This window comes from Aulonocara stuartgranti (genome assembly GCF_965226115.1).
Source record: "Aulonocara stuartgranti genome assembly, chromosome: 7".
NCBI lineage: Eukaryota > Metazoa > Chordata > Actinopteri > Cichliformes > Cichlidae > Aulonocara > Aulonocara stuartgranti.
In genome coordinates this window covers 29,253,860-29,269,035 of record NC_138945.1, presented here as the reverse complement: position 1 = coordinate 29,269,035, position 15,176 = coordinate 29,253,860, and the positions used below count along the sequence as shown (strand labels likewise).

The window sequence follows — 15,176 nt, the reverse complement described above, 5'->3', positions numbered from 1 at the left end:
AACGAGGATCCATCATCACATAAAACTTGGAAATAATGCAAATAATATCAATACTTATTAATGGAGTCAGAGCTATGGGCTATTAAGCATACAGCACGTACACACGGTGTAGGACTGGACTCTCCCAAACACGTCACTATAAGACTGGACTCTCACACACGTCACCACACGCACCACCACACATTTCCTATAATCCTATAATTCCTATAATTTATAATCCTTATCTTTATAATCTCTTCTGCTATTTGCACATTCTTTACTGTAAATTCCTAAGTTAATTTGTAAATTTTTGTAGTAAATTGTAAATATTGTAAAACTTTTCTTCTGTCATTTAATGGTCGGGCATTGTACAGCTACAAGCATTTCACCCCCATGTCATACTGTGTATGGTTGTGTGTGTGTGACAAATAAAATTTGAATTTGAATTTGAATTACACAGCACACGTTTTGTTTTAGTACCTTTTTCAGTGTGTCATTTCTACTCTTAATAGTTTTAAACTATTTTATACTGTTACTAAAATATATAACAATTACTATTTTCTCCCCATGACTACCCTGAATTATTTTCCTACAATGGCTAAATGTACAAGCCCAGTTCCAAAAAAGTTAGGATCATGGGGTTAAATGTAAATGAAAACAGAATGCAAATAAGGGGAAATAAAAAGCTGGGAAAGTATGTGGTAATAACAAGTCAGTAACAAGACTGGGAATAAAAAGAGGCTCTTAGAAAAGCAGAGTTTCTCAGAAGTAAATATGGGCGGATGTTCACCAATCTGCATATTGTGTTTCTCAAAATAAAACTGCAAAGATTTTTGAGTATCTCATCATCTAAAGATTCAGATAATCTAGAGAAATCTTTTTGCTTAGTGGACAAAGCCAAAAATCAATACTGGCTGCTTGGTATTTGTATGTGATCAGCTAGAACTGCACTAAAAGCAGGAATGATTCATCATGGAAATCACTGCATGGGCTCAGGAACACTTCCAGAAATTATTGTGAACCATGCCATCTACTAACGCAGCTTTCTACATGATCTAGAAATGCAGATGTCTTCTTTGGGCCAATGCTCATTTAAAATGGACTTAAGCTAAGTGGAAAACTGTTCTGTGGATATGGAGGCCATATCCTCTGGACTAAAGAGTAGAGGAACCATCCAGCCTGTTATCATTTCTAAATTCAAAAGCCTGCATCTGATATGGGAGTGCATTGGTAGTTTGCACATCTGGAAAGGCCCCATCAGTGATAAATTGTATATACAGGTTTGAGAGCAACATATGCTCCAATCCAGATGTCTTTTTCAGGGAAAGCCTTGTATTTGTCAGCAAGACCATGTTAAACTACATACGGCATCTATTACAACAGCATGGCTTCATAGTAGAAGAATCCGGGTGCTGAACCTGCCTGCCTTTCCAGACTTTCACTAATTAAAAACATTTGAAGATGAAAGCAGACCCTGGACTGTTGAGCAGCTAGAATCCTATATCAGAAAAGAATGGGACATTACTCTTTTAATTTGCACTTGGGTATGTCAGGTGATGCAGTTAGTGGGATTGTCGCAAAGCAAACAATTCCAGTATATGTTACTGTCGATGTTTATTATTTTTTATTTACTCTGCAGTGTTTTGATTTCTATGCCAATATTATTGCTTAGAAACCTGCATATCCTGATATCCTGCTGCTATCTTCTTTCATACTGTGTATCTTTGAGTGTACTAGCTACACAGGTCATATTAGGCCATCCAACACACACACACGTACACACAGCAGGCTGTCATGATATATTAAGCCATAAGGTGCAAGTGCTCCCTTCATCTCCCAGCCTACCATAATCTTCGAATGTTTTGTGCTGTCCAGATCATTTTTACCCCTTCACGGTATGTGCCCACCTACCTCCTCTTTTCCCCTGTGCTCCTTCTCTTTTTACTCAGTCTCTCTGTCTCTTAACTTTGCCCCTCTTTTTTTTCAACTCCTCTTCCCACTTTCATTCTCTCTCTAGGCCAGGGAAATGTGCTGTGTCTGCAGAGAGGTTTTTGCTGCAGGAGACGGGGAGTAATTGATAACGGTGCTGCTTTTGCCATCAGGAGAGCTGTGTTTGCATTCAAAGGAAATAAGACTGAAGAAGGAAAGTGTAAAAAACAGGGAAAAATAATGCTGAAAAAAATGAGGAAAAAGACAGAGATTTAGAAAAGTTAGAGAAGAAGGCAGTGAGGTTACGAATAAAAGAAGATACAGACAGTTTTTCTAAATTTGATTTTGGTATTTCCATGTTTGCAAGTTGTTTTTTGTCCCATTGTTTTTGTGTTTGTTTGTTTGTTTGTTTTTATAACCAGAAGCTCTAATTAGTTACCTTACTACTTTGCCTTCCTGAGTTAAGCGATGCAAATGTGTCTTTGTTACAGCCACAATAAATGTTGGATGAAGTCTGTCACCCACCCATAAAGTCACCCACAGAATTCAAGGTAACTGTCATGGTCCCTGTCTCTGCTTTGGATTACAAGCGTGTTGGTGTGTGGATTCATGTGGTGGAGTTCAAGTGTGTGAGAGGACCTTTCCCGAATCACCCCTGGACTCCCTGGACCCCTGGATCTTTCCCCCCACACAGTAGCGGGGCGGCATCACGCCATGCTGCCCCGATGTCATGACAGCGCATATTGGGAATGGCATAGGCACCAATCGGTTTTCTGCCGCCCATTTGCTGGGAGTAAGGGCGCCCTCCGTTTGCGAGGTGCGCCTGCTGCTTGCGGCACAGGGAGGAGAGGGCGGGGCGGGATTCTCTGGCTGGCTGGAGCAGCGTCTAATAACCAACTTGCAAAATAAAACAAAATAAAAACAAACTAACAAAGATGAAAACACCAGACATCATGATACAGACTTATAATTTGCACTGATGTTTTTTTCGAAATTCTATACGCGAAAAGTGAGCGCGAGAGCCCTCGGTGCGCCTGCTCGCGGCTGAAGTCAAAGTAAACTTTATTGTCATCTCCGCTACATACAGTAGAGCAGGGCTGCCCAATCCCAGTCCTCAAGAGCTACTATCCTGCAGCTTTTAGATGCATCCCTACTCCAACACAGCTGAATCAAATGGTTTGATTACCTCTTCAGCATGCCATCATGTTTGGCAAAGGCCTGATAACAAGCCATTAATTTGATTCGGGTGTGTGGGAACAAGGATGCATCTAAAAGCTGCAGGACGGTAGCTCTCGAGGACCGGGATTGGGCACCCCTGCAGTAGAGTATATAGAGAGACGAGACGACGAGGCTCCAGTTACAGCAGTGCAATTAAACAAACAATATATATAAGAAGAGTAAGAAAATAAATATACACTTTAGGACCAGGGGTACAGGGATCAATAACAATTTAAAATTCCTAATTTACAGTTTGATGATTTAAAGTTTCACACACAAACCATCGAAAGGGGAGGAGAGCCCTGCTGCTTCCAAGTAGACCACATTTCATTCATAATGTTGTAAATCCAAGCCCATTATGTATTCATGATTTGAATCCTGGGTTGTGCGAAATCCTCGAAATAAACCCTAGACAAAGTGAACCAGGGGCGATTCTAGGATCAGAGCTTTGGGGGTGATGAGCACCCAGAGAGCTGCCCAGCCAGGCAAGATAAACCTGTCTCTGTCAGTTCCTGCATCCTTAAATGTTGTCCCGAGTTCTCTCTGACTGTCACTTTGGTGCATTTAACCCCCTGTTCCTCCCTGTCCTCATCGTCTGTTGTCTTAAATGCTGCAAAAGAAGAATGGATTGGAATAGAAAAAATACATATACTAACCTTAATTACTGCGGGAGAATAATGAGTGATGCTCATAGTGAGTAAAAAGTAAACTGAGTGCATTTTTTGGACAGAGATTCACTTTTAAAGTGTATGTATAATATAATACAGATACATAAAAAACACTCCCAAAACAGAATAAATTATTACAAATAAATTATTACAAAATATTAATAAAAACTATAAAAATGGAGGCAACTTTGCCTGTGGTAGAATGTATACAATGTATGAAAAAACCTTTATTGCAGATACTAATTTTACTAATTTAATAATAATAATTTTGCGTTGTAAGATTTATGACTTTCATGCATTCATAGTGGTGCTTAGGAGAGCTTGACATTTTTATCAGATGGTACACACTGTAAAAAGTTTAAGAAACACTGATAAGTAGTATGTGTGCTATTGGAAAACATTTAAAGCTGCTGTACAGAATCTTTGAAACAAGCTTAAAACATTTTTAGAATATAAACAGAGAACTCTGCTTCTCTTTACAGCTCCTCACTCCACCAGGGCTGTTTGGCACTTTCTGATAGTGTGCAAATGTGATGTACGTCCTGCGACTGAGGTTTTAGTACAGTTGTGGCTGAACCACATAAAAATATATCAGTAATTTTAATCTCCGCGATCCATTATAATGGTATGTTGGAATGTTGTTAAAGAGGGTCAAAAATGTTTCAACCCAGTTTGTTTAGCAGATTCTGTATAGCAGCATTAATATAGGGAGAACACAACTTCCAGATTGTGTGAGTAAAATCAGGGTTTTTTTCTCTTTGTCAGTTTAACAGTTTCTGTTTTGCCTGTCACTGTTCCCTCTCTGTTTTCTTACCTGGTTCTTCCTGACCTTATACTTTCTCCTCACGTTCCCCTCTTTCCTCTCTCCCTCTTTAGACTGACAATCATACACAAATAGATTATAAGGTTAATGGGCATTCAGTCAGTTAGCTAGTTAGTATCCATTTCAAACAGGACAGTGGTAACAGCAGCGGGCTACGGACAATTTTAAGTTTTAGATTTTAAATAGGCTGTATACATTTCAATGGGAGCAACAGGACGGTCAAATGTCGCTGAATTTACTACAGAGCAGGACGGATTGTAGGGTAGCAAACATTGTCGGAAAACACGTTTTTAACACTGCAGGTTACCTGGTGTAATGCTTTTCAGCTAAAAAGAAACATGGTATGACTCCTACCTAACTATATAAGAGTAACTGAAGGTTAAATGCAGCTAATATGTCCTGTTTTAAGTCAGGCACTTACACCTCCGCTCTGCTGCGTCTCAGCCACCATCGCTCTGGCAGCAAGAGCGCTAGAGCCAGAGCAGGGGAGAGGCGAGCTGGAACAAACCATTTTGGGAAGGGGGGGAGGTTATCTATAATTTTGTTGTTAAAATGTTACGTCTCAAACAAGTACAGTACTGTATGGTTTTTATATTTTTAGTAGTGTGTCACACAAACAGCAAATATTGTCAAAAAAAAAGTAAGAAATCTTTGGGGGTGCTTTGATTCATTTTTGCTTAAGCACCCCCAAAAATGGGCTAAAATCGCCCCTGAAGTGAACTAAGGTGTAGGTTTATTAGGTTATGTTGTGGTGATCCCTGAGTTAGGGGATCACCACTGCCCCCACATGTATATATCATGCACTTGGTGTTGTGTAAATAAACTGTGGTATTTAACTTTGAATTCCAGTCTGCGCCTGAGTCCTCTCCCTACCCGTGACAGAAACCATTTCATTTTGTTGTTTTAACTGGTAAACTGTAATCCTGCTTAATGACTCTTGCATTCTTCTCATGTAGATGTCTGCATAAAACAACACATAAAAAAACAGCACGTAGTGAAGTATTTAAGAGGCACTTTTTGGATGTCATTCTTTGGCATATTATAACTTCGGTGTAGGTAAGTCTACTTTAGATGAAGTCAGCCCACTTCTTGTCTGTCTCACTGCCCATTTTAAGTGACTATATCAGACAAGCCCTTTGAAAAAAAATCATGTGGTCAGTATATATATTATATAAAATACCCACACTGTATGCCCCCATTTCCCTCCCCGATTCTGGGGTTATGCAGACTTGAATAGCCTTCAGAACACTTGCACACAGTGTGTTACAGTAATACTGACACTGTTCCCATGACTGTTGCATTTCAGATGTAAAACAGGAAAAAAAATCAATGCAGCAATGGCAAACAAAAGGAAGTCTGATATATGACACTAAATCTGATCCAGCAGTGAAAAAGAGCACAGATTCATTTGTACATCTTGCCAGTTATTTTTAACTTTATATCGATAAAAGCCGACAGTGTCAGACACATTAAATAAGACTTTTAAATTCAGCATGTTTTTTATTTATTTATTTTTTAAACAACCTTATTAAAGGTGTGGCACTGCCGTAGCTGGCAGCGTCATTTGCAATTCAGGATTTGTAGCTCGAGTGAATGACTCTGTCAGACCTGCTTTACTACACTGAACGTGCTTATTAATTATTAATGACATCTTCTTGGCTACTCTCGTGAACTCAGTGGCCTCAGGTTAGAATTATAACAAAAATGTCAGTGCATGTGTGTGAATGTACACACCTGTGTAGGGATGGGTATTGATAAGATTTTAACGATTCCGATTCCATTTTCGATTCTGTTTAACGATTCGATTCTTTATCGATTCTCTTATCGATTCTTTTTTTTTTTTTAAAAAGGAGAACACTAAGGTCGATTAGCTCAGAGCTTTGTTTTATATCTTCTCTTTGAACAAGATAGAAATTTAGGAGTAACATGGCCTTACAAACCCAACAGTGAGATCTTGAGAGATCCAGCCTACGGCTCTTCAATGGGGTGTCACAGGGTCCCCAGGAAAAAAAATTGTAAATGTAAAATAATAAAATAAATATTCTTGTGAGACATATCACATATTGACGGGGTCGGGTTATGTTAAAAAGTATAAATTGTTATACTTTGTTCATTGGTTCAAAGGTACCCCACACTTCTTTTTTTGTTTGCTTGTTTGTTCTGGTGTATTTTTCATTTGAACTGTTACTCTGCCAGAGTACTCATATTTACAAGATGGCATTGAACGCCCCATTGGTGTATCAGGAAAACTATTTTGTACGTATGTTCCTTGAAGGGGATTGAAGTCGTTCTTTTTTCCACCGCAGCGAAGGGCTAGGAGTAGGAGAGGAGCTGCTGTATGTTTTTGTTATCGAATCGATCTGATTGTGAAATAAAGCATATGCAGTGAGAAAGCAACTCCAGGAGTCATCCCTGCCTTAAAGCTGCAACATTCTTCTGTAGCAATAACAAAGTATAACATAAATTGTTCTGTGGCAATTACACAAGAATATCCAGTAATGTCCCTGCCCACAATTAAACACATTCACTTACCAAAAATCGGGGGCATCTGCTGTGGCAAATGGGTGCAAGCCTTTGACCACAAACTTAGACACTGCTCGGTGACATTAGTCTATCCTGGCCTGAAAGGAGACGCTACCGGTAGACTGCAGCGAGAACTGCCAGCATCTGAGCCAGACTCTGTCTGTCTCTCTCATCATGGTCACCTACATGTACAGTAATGGCAGGTCTTGTAATAAGGCAGATTGCGCTAACATAATATGCACTGTTAGTTGATTATTTACCTGCCGCATTAACGGGAGAGGACGTGCAAACGTTAGCGCTGCTGCTGGGTTGAGAGTCACGAGTCCGGAGCGGAATTAAAAACGCGTGTCATCGCGTGTTTTGTGAGCAAATGCTTTTGCATATTCGTAGTGTTTCCTCTCTTAAATGAAATATCTACTTTGCAAGTTGCCCTGTTGTCATCGGTTCTCATAAAGTATAATCAAACTTTTGAGCGTTTGAGCCGCTTAGGCGCCGTGTTTCCTGCCAGGTAAATGACGCTCCGCAACGTGGTGACGTCATTCGGGGCGACTGGAATCGATAAGGGAATCGTTTGCCATTTTTGCAAACGATTCCAAGGAATTGAAACAGTGGGAACCGGTTCTCAACAAGAACCGGTTTTCGATACCCATCCCTACACCTGTGCCTACATATTGTCAGAGTACATAAAACATACACAATCACATACGTTTGTTCCTAGAGAAACATAATGAAGGAAAAGGCTTTTGGTTTCATGTTTCAACCTTTTTGGTTATATATATTAATACAAATTATTTTTGAGCATCCTATTCTAGTTGAAGCTTCTGTTTGAATTTAAAGAGTTATTTCAAAGAAAACACCAATTTGAGGATTTGAGGATGGAACAGAGTTAACAAAGATGCAAAAAAAGAAGAAAGAGTTTCGGGTACTCTGCAGAGAAGAGACTTGCTTGTCAGGCACAAGGGAAAACTTGCTACATTCAAAATTCAAAACATCCAACAACGCGCACAACACAACACATCCTATCGTTCCTCTCTTCTTGTTCAGAGGGAATGAAATATGCTGATGAAGGGTCTCTCATGGCTAAGACAAAGCATTTTAGCACTTCAGAGCCATCAGAGTGAGTCAGCCTGCCCCGGGATTTGGGGGAAGAGGGGTCTAAGATCTCTAATCTTTGTCAGTCTTCTTGTTGCGCTCTTTCTTGCAGTGCATCCTCTTAAAAATCTTGTGATGTATCTCTTAATGGCTTGTCTAAATCTTTTGTCTCTGAGCCTACATAATACTTTTTAAGATGCCCATTCCCTGAGTTTTTCCGTATAAGCATTGTTTTTGATGAATTAGTGTAACTATAATTATTGTGTCTGCATAATTTTTACTGTAAATATTACAGCAGACATCAGTGTTATCAAATTAATTTTAGCTACTAAATGTATTGCTTAAAGCCAAAATGATTTGTGAGACTGCATTAGGCAAATAACTAATTGGACAAGAAGTGAATCAAAGACCTTTTTGGAAAGAAAACACATTTGAAAACATTCCTAGAATAAATATGGGATATTTGACCTGGGAAGAATTTATTTATTTTTGGCATAGATGTGCTACACATCAACAAACACTCACATTTTGCTGATGTGCACTGGTTTTCTGCAGCCTAAGTCTCATGAAATATGCAGAGTTAAGCCATTCACCAGTTAGGGTTGCGTGACTCTGAGTTCCATGATCCAAACCAAAGAGACGGCTTACTCAGCCATGATACTACTCTTACTGTGAATAGAGTGCTTGTGTCACAGACTAGTAGGTAGTACTATAACAGGCATATTACATTTTCTGCCAAACTGTATATAATATTTCTGCACCTACAGTAAAGTAGAAGATCTGCTTTGATTATGCAAACAAGTTAGGCCAATCTGACAATCATTTAAACATTTAAGAGTAAATGTAAATTACACATGCAATGCTTAGTTCACATTGTAAAGAGGAACTGCTGAAGAAGAAGAAAGCAGCAGAGTCAATGATTTTGATGTAAAAGCAAAGCTGAGGCATAAAGCTGATGTATGACTCTTACAGCCATGAGTCATCACGATTAAAAGGAAGAAGCCTCCACCTCCTCTGTCTCCCATCTATCCACCATCTCTACTCTGCACCTGACAATAGATTGTATTAGGTTATCATCCTTATGGGCAGTTCTGTAGTATATCGAGACTATGTCTCCACACCGTTACATATTCCATATGTACGGGGTACGACCCCCCTTGGTCGTGGCGCGTGGATACTTCTTTAAGACACTCAGGCACGCCCGGCTACGCCCCACAGCTCACGTATAAAACAGCTGTGCAGGCGTGACACTGGTGATCGTTTGATCTCCACTTGGGTTGTGTGTGTGTTTACCTTGAGAGTTCTGTGTGTGTGTGTTGCATCTGTTGGAGCCTGTTTCGGCAGCCTCGATGGGCACTGCCTCTCCCCTGGTATTCCCTGGTATTCCCCTGGTATGCTCTGGTATCCCTTAGCTTGGTCTCCCTTAGCTGGTTTTCCTCAGCCCCGGTTCCCCTTAGCTTGGTTCCCCTTAGCTTTCCCTCGGCCCCGGTCTCCCGTGGCCCGGTTCCCTCGCTGATCGAGCTAGCGTCTGTGTGTATCGGGCTGTGTTCCCTCGGCGTCTTGCCCGCTTCGCAGGCTTCACGCCGCTGGGACTTTGCTGTGCCACGGCCGGCGAGTGATCATTCTCCGGTCTGTTAGCCTGTCTGGCGTTTGTCTAGGCCCAACTGACATCCTTTAAGTTGGGCCTAGTGGCCAGCACTGCTGCAGGCTGTGTTCCCCTGGCATATTTCCCGCGCTTCGACCGTTTAAACCCCAGTTGGGCTTCGCTGCATCTGGTGCCTGGGCCAGCAGTTGAGAGTTCTCCAGCCTGTGGCACTGGCTCTCTGTCTGGCAGATTGCCCACATGTTGTGGCTTACGTGGCCAGCAGGGCCCGTTCAGTGAGCTGACACCCCCGGCAAGTCACATCCCTTTCCTTTTTTTTTTTTTTTTTTTTGCCTGTCCTGTTTGGCTCTTTTGCCATCAGAATTATTGTCTAAAGGCGAAGAAAGATGCCCAACGGATTTACTTTACCAAACTGACCATCCCAGCCTTGCCGTAATGGTCCATTTGATTCACCTTTTATTGTTTATTTTATTTTCACTTGCTGAATACGGGACAGACTTGACTGGGGGAAAGAAGGGGAGAAAGAAAGAGGGAAAGAAAAACAGCTTAGAAGAGGGACGGGGGAGAAGGGCAAAAAACAAAAACCAACAGAATAAGCAGAGAAAAAAAATACATATATCGATCACCTGGATCACCTGTTGAGAAAGAAAAAAGAAAACAAGCAGAAGAAAACAAGAGTAATAGAATAAACAACATCACAATGATATATGGGAATATGACAGTAAATACTAAATATTAAACATTATTGTGCAGCACATAAGATCAACAGAACACAGTGTGCTTTGAGGTAGGAGCCAAAAAGGGTGTAGTTTGTGGGTGTGATCACCCGTGTGTACACCTGTGAGCATGGACGCACTTGTTTTTTTAAAAGGTTCCTTCATGTAATGATCTGCTAGAGGGTGTGGGGGGGCCACTGCCCCGTCCTCCAGGGCATGAAGCAGGTATGGAGGAGATCAAAACTCCAGACATCCAGAGGCCCCCAGAACACAAGAGACCAAGGAAGACCAACAGAGGGGCAGCCGCGCCACTGTCCCAGTAAGAGCTGAGGAGAGTCCCAGATGAGGGGTCACTCAGCAGCCGCGGAGCAGAAGCCAGGGGGAGTTGCAGTGACGCGCCCGTGAGCTCCGCCGGCAGCCAGCTGTGCCTGAGTGACCGAGCCCCAGGCCGAGAGGCCGGGGGCACCCCACCTCCAAAGTGGCCCGAGCGAGCCCCAGGCTCCAGGCCCCGATAAGCAGTCGCCACAGGAAAGGGCTGCTCACATCCCTTTCCTGGCGTGTTGCCCGCATTTCACCAGCTTACAGGCCAGTTGGACCTCGCTGCGGCGAGTAAGCATTCTCCAGCCTATTTTAGCAGGGTTCTCTCTGGCATATCAGCTGCTGCAGCTACTGGCTGTGTTCCCCTGGCGTACTGCCCGCATTCGCCGGTTTATGCGCCAGCTGGACCTCGCTGTGTCTGATTCTCCAGCCTGCAGCGCTGTGCACGAGTGTCTCCTTCTCGAGTTCACTTTTGCTGCCCCCCTGTATGCAGACAGCGATAGCGACTGCTTGGCCCTGGGGCAGACCTTCGGGTTAAGTCCCCACTTGGCTTTCAGTGGCCTAGACTGTCAGTGCCCCCCCGCCCCCCATCTGTGGATGGCTGGGCGGCTTCACGGCTGTGGGGATGGACCCTTCGGGTCGCATCCCTGCCTTGGCCCTTCGTCTTCGCAGTTGTACTACTGCTGCGGACTGTGTTCCCCTGGCGTATTGCCCGCGGTTCGCTGTGTATGATTCGTCAGCCAGCGAGTGAGTGTTCTCCAGCACACAGCGCTGGCTCTCTGTCTAGTGCATTGCCCCTGTGTTACGGGTCACATGGCCAGCAGGTGCCCGCTCAGTGTGCTGACACTTTCCGACTGTCTGCAAGTGTCTCGTTGGGCCCACTATTGCTGGCCTACGTACGGACGGCGCAAAGTGGCTGCTATGCCCTGGTGACGAACATTGGGTCGCTCCCCACTTGGGCCCTCAGTGGCCTGAGCCACCAGCCCCTGCCCTGTCGCGGGATGGTGGTCAGCTTCTCACCTCCTGAGACAGGCCTTGGGCCGCGTCCTAGCTCGGTCATCCACTGAGTGCGGCAGGCGCTCTCTCCCTGGTACTGTGTCACTGCCTAGTACCAGGCGGGGATCTGTTATGACTCTACTTCGCCAGCCGGTGGGTCCGACTTCCCACCTTGAGCGTTGTCCGCATATCGTGGGTTTCTGTCATGGCGATAGCCAGCTGCTGTGCTCGAGTGGCTTGGTGGCTACGCTCCCCTGGCGTATTGCCCGCGTTCGCTGGCTCATACGCCAGTTGGACCTCGCTGCGCGGAGTGCAAATTCTTCAGGCTAGTGTAGCCAGTTTTCTTTCTGGCATGTTGCCCGCCGTGCGCGGTTCACACGACCAGCGGGGTTCCTGTCATTGCTTGAACGGGGAGGCTTCTCGGCTCTGACTGCAGCTTGAGCTGCTGCTGCTACTGTTGCTACTGCAGCTGCAGGTGTGGCGTCTTGCCCAAGCTTCGCCAGTTCCGGATACGTCAGCCAGTGAGTGAGTGTTCTCCAGCCTGCAGTGCCAACTGTGCACAAGTAGCAAGTTCGCCCTTGTGGCTCCCCTGCTGTGACAGCACTTAGTGGCCGACTGGCGTTGGGGCACACCTTCCGGTTGTGTCCCCACTTAGCCTTTCAGCTAAGTGGGGTTGCGCGGCCAATAGGGTCCCCACTCAGCGGCTCGGCGAGCTACCCTTCTTCTCCTCCTCTTCACGCATTCCGCGGGTTTACACGCTTGTCAGACCTCGCTGTGTCTGGCTCTTCAGCCAGTGAGTGAGAGCTCTCCAGTCTGCAACGCTGGCTCCCTGTCTCGTGCATTGGCTGTGTGTCACGGGCTTACAAGGCCAGCACAGGCCCGCTCAGTGAGCTGGGACTTTATGACTGACCTCAAGTGTCTCATTCGATTTCACTCTTGAGGCTCATCTGTCTGTGGACAGCACGTAGTGATGGTGCTGGGGGTGGACCTTCGGGTCGTCGCCTTGCTCAGCCCTCCACTTTAGTAGGTTAAGCTGCCAGTCCCCCTCCCTGTCTGTCGACAGCATGGGGCAGCTTCGGCTCTGTGGATAGACAGGTCTCATCCCTAGCTTGACCTGCTACTGTAGGCTGTGCTCCCCTGGCATACTGCCTGCTTCGCTAGCTTACACACCATTTGGACCTCGCTGTGGTGAGTGAGAGTTCTCCAGCCTGTAGTGCCGACTCTCTGTCTGGCATTGCCCGCATGTCATAGGCCTATGCGACCAGCGGGATACTACTTAGCAGCTCGGTGTGCTGCACTCCTTGGTGGTCTGTCTCGCGGTTCCTGGGCTGACCTTGAGCGGCCGATCACTTGCGGTCCTGCATGACCGGTTCGGGCCAGTCTGGCATCTGCAGACTGCTGCCTCCACCCCCCCGGCTTGGCCTTCGCGTCTGGTGAAGCCCTGACCGGGGTGGTCTACTTATGTGTACTTCAATGGTCAATGGTTCATTGGCACCTTCACTCTTGGTGGTTCAGTTGCATTGTCTCCTCGTGGGGTGTCTTACAGAGTTACCCGTACATATTGAATATATAACGGTGTGGAGAGATAGCCTCGATATGCTAGAGAATGTACGGTTACTGTGTAACCTTGGTTCTCTTACTGAGAGACTATCTCTCAACCGTCAGGCCGCTCAGAGATGCTTTCCAATCAAACTATCACCGGTGTCATGTCTGCACAGCTGTTTTATACGTGAGCTGTAGGGCGTGCCTGAGTGTCTTAAAGAAGTATCCACGCGCCACGACAAAGGGGGGTCGTACCCCGTACATATGGAATATGTAACGGTGTGGAGAGATAGTCTCAATATAAGAGACTAAGAGAACCAAGGTTACACAGTAACCGTACATTCTTTTTCGACACATCTTTTTAGTGTTACTGGTGTTGCTTGCTTAGCTGACTAAGTCATATGTTTTTATGAGTAGTCTTGGTAGTTTGAAGTATTTAGTTAATAATCTTGAGCTCTTTAGGTTTTGCAAACTTGCCCTAGCTTCAGATTAGTATAAGTCTTGATCTGTTTCGGATCAGTGTGCAGATGGCCCAGTCAAATGGGCCATCCGATCTGGCCCAGTCAAAGTCCAGATCTAAATCCAATCGAGAATCTGTGGCAAGATCTGAAAACTGCTGTTCACAACTACTGTCCATCTAATCTGACTGAGCTGGAGCTGTTTTGCAAAGAATAATGGGCAAGAATTTCAGTCGCTATATGTGCAAAGCTGGTAGAGACATACCCTAAAAGACTGGCAGCTGTAATTGCAGCAAAAGGAGGTTCTACAAAGTATTGACTCAGGGGGCTGAATAATTACGCACACCCCACTTTGCAGTTATTTATTTGTAAAAAATGTTTGGAATCATGTATGATTTTCGTTCCACTTCTCACGTGTACACCACTTTGTGTTGGTCTTTCACGTGGAATTCCAATAAAATTGATTCATGTTTGTGGCTGTAATGTGACAAAATGTGGAAAGGTTCAAGCGGGCCGAATACTTTTGCAAGCCAATATATTTTTCAATTACTAAATTCTCAAAATTCAGTGGTATTTGATTTTTTTTTTTAGGTATGTAGCATATGTACCAAGGCTGCAAATTGTGTGGAAATGAGGGTAACAGCATACAACTGTAAGTGTTCTAGTCTATCTGCTGAAGAAGAAAGACAAAATTACAGAAAACTACACATGGAAGACGGTGACCAGTTCAGCTGATGCAATAACTCTGTCACAACTCATCATAAGGAAGGCAGTCCAATTTACTGAAGTGCCTAAAAGACCGGGCTCAAGATCTATTAACAAAATTTAAATTGAGTAAGTCTCAGTTAATATTATCAACATCCAAAGTGTCAGCCTTCTTATGTCATCCTCAAATACACGCTATTTTGAAATAAACCATGTTCTGTAGGCTAAACTGTTAGCAAGCTAACATAATCTAACTAACGTTATACCTTGTAGTAATAATAAATATAATTTATATATTTATTGGATATACTTTAGATAATATGATATTAATGTATGAATTTTTTGACTTTTGCCATTGACTGTGATTGTGATGTGCCTGTGATTTTTCTAATATTCTTTGTTCTGATAAATTTATATTCAAGTAGATAAGATAATCAATTAGATTTTTATTGTGGTGTCATATTCACAATCATTTTATTTTTACTAATGTTGATATTAGCTACTACATTATTTTTTGCATTTGGTTGCTGAGATTTTTCCAGAATTATCACAGTTAATGGCTGTATTACCAAAGACAGATTGCATTTAATTGTCAACTTGATCCCA

General features: G+C 43.7%; 1 long non-coding RNA gene across 1 annotated transcript; it reads right to left on the bottom strand.

Annotated features, from left to right (window-relative positions):
- Positions 1 to 6,971: 6,971 nt before the first annotated feature.
- Positions 6,972 to 7,708, bottom strand: LOC309711474. Its single transcript, XR_014277982.1, has 2 exons — positions 7,401 to 7,708; positions 6,972 to 7,322 (listed from the first exon to the last, which is right to left on the bottom strand). It is a non-coding gene; the product is annotated as an uncharacterized lncRNA (long non-coding RNA).
- Between the last annotated feature and the right edge of the window lie 7,468 nt (positions 7,709 to 15,176).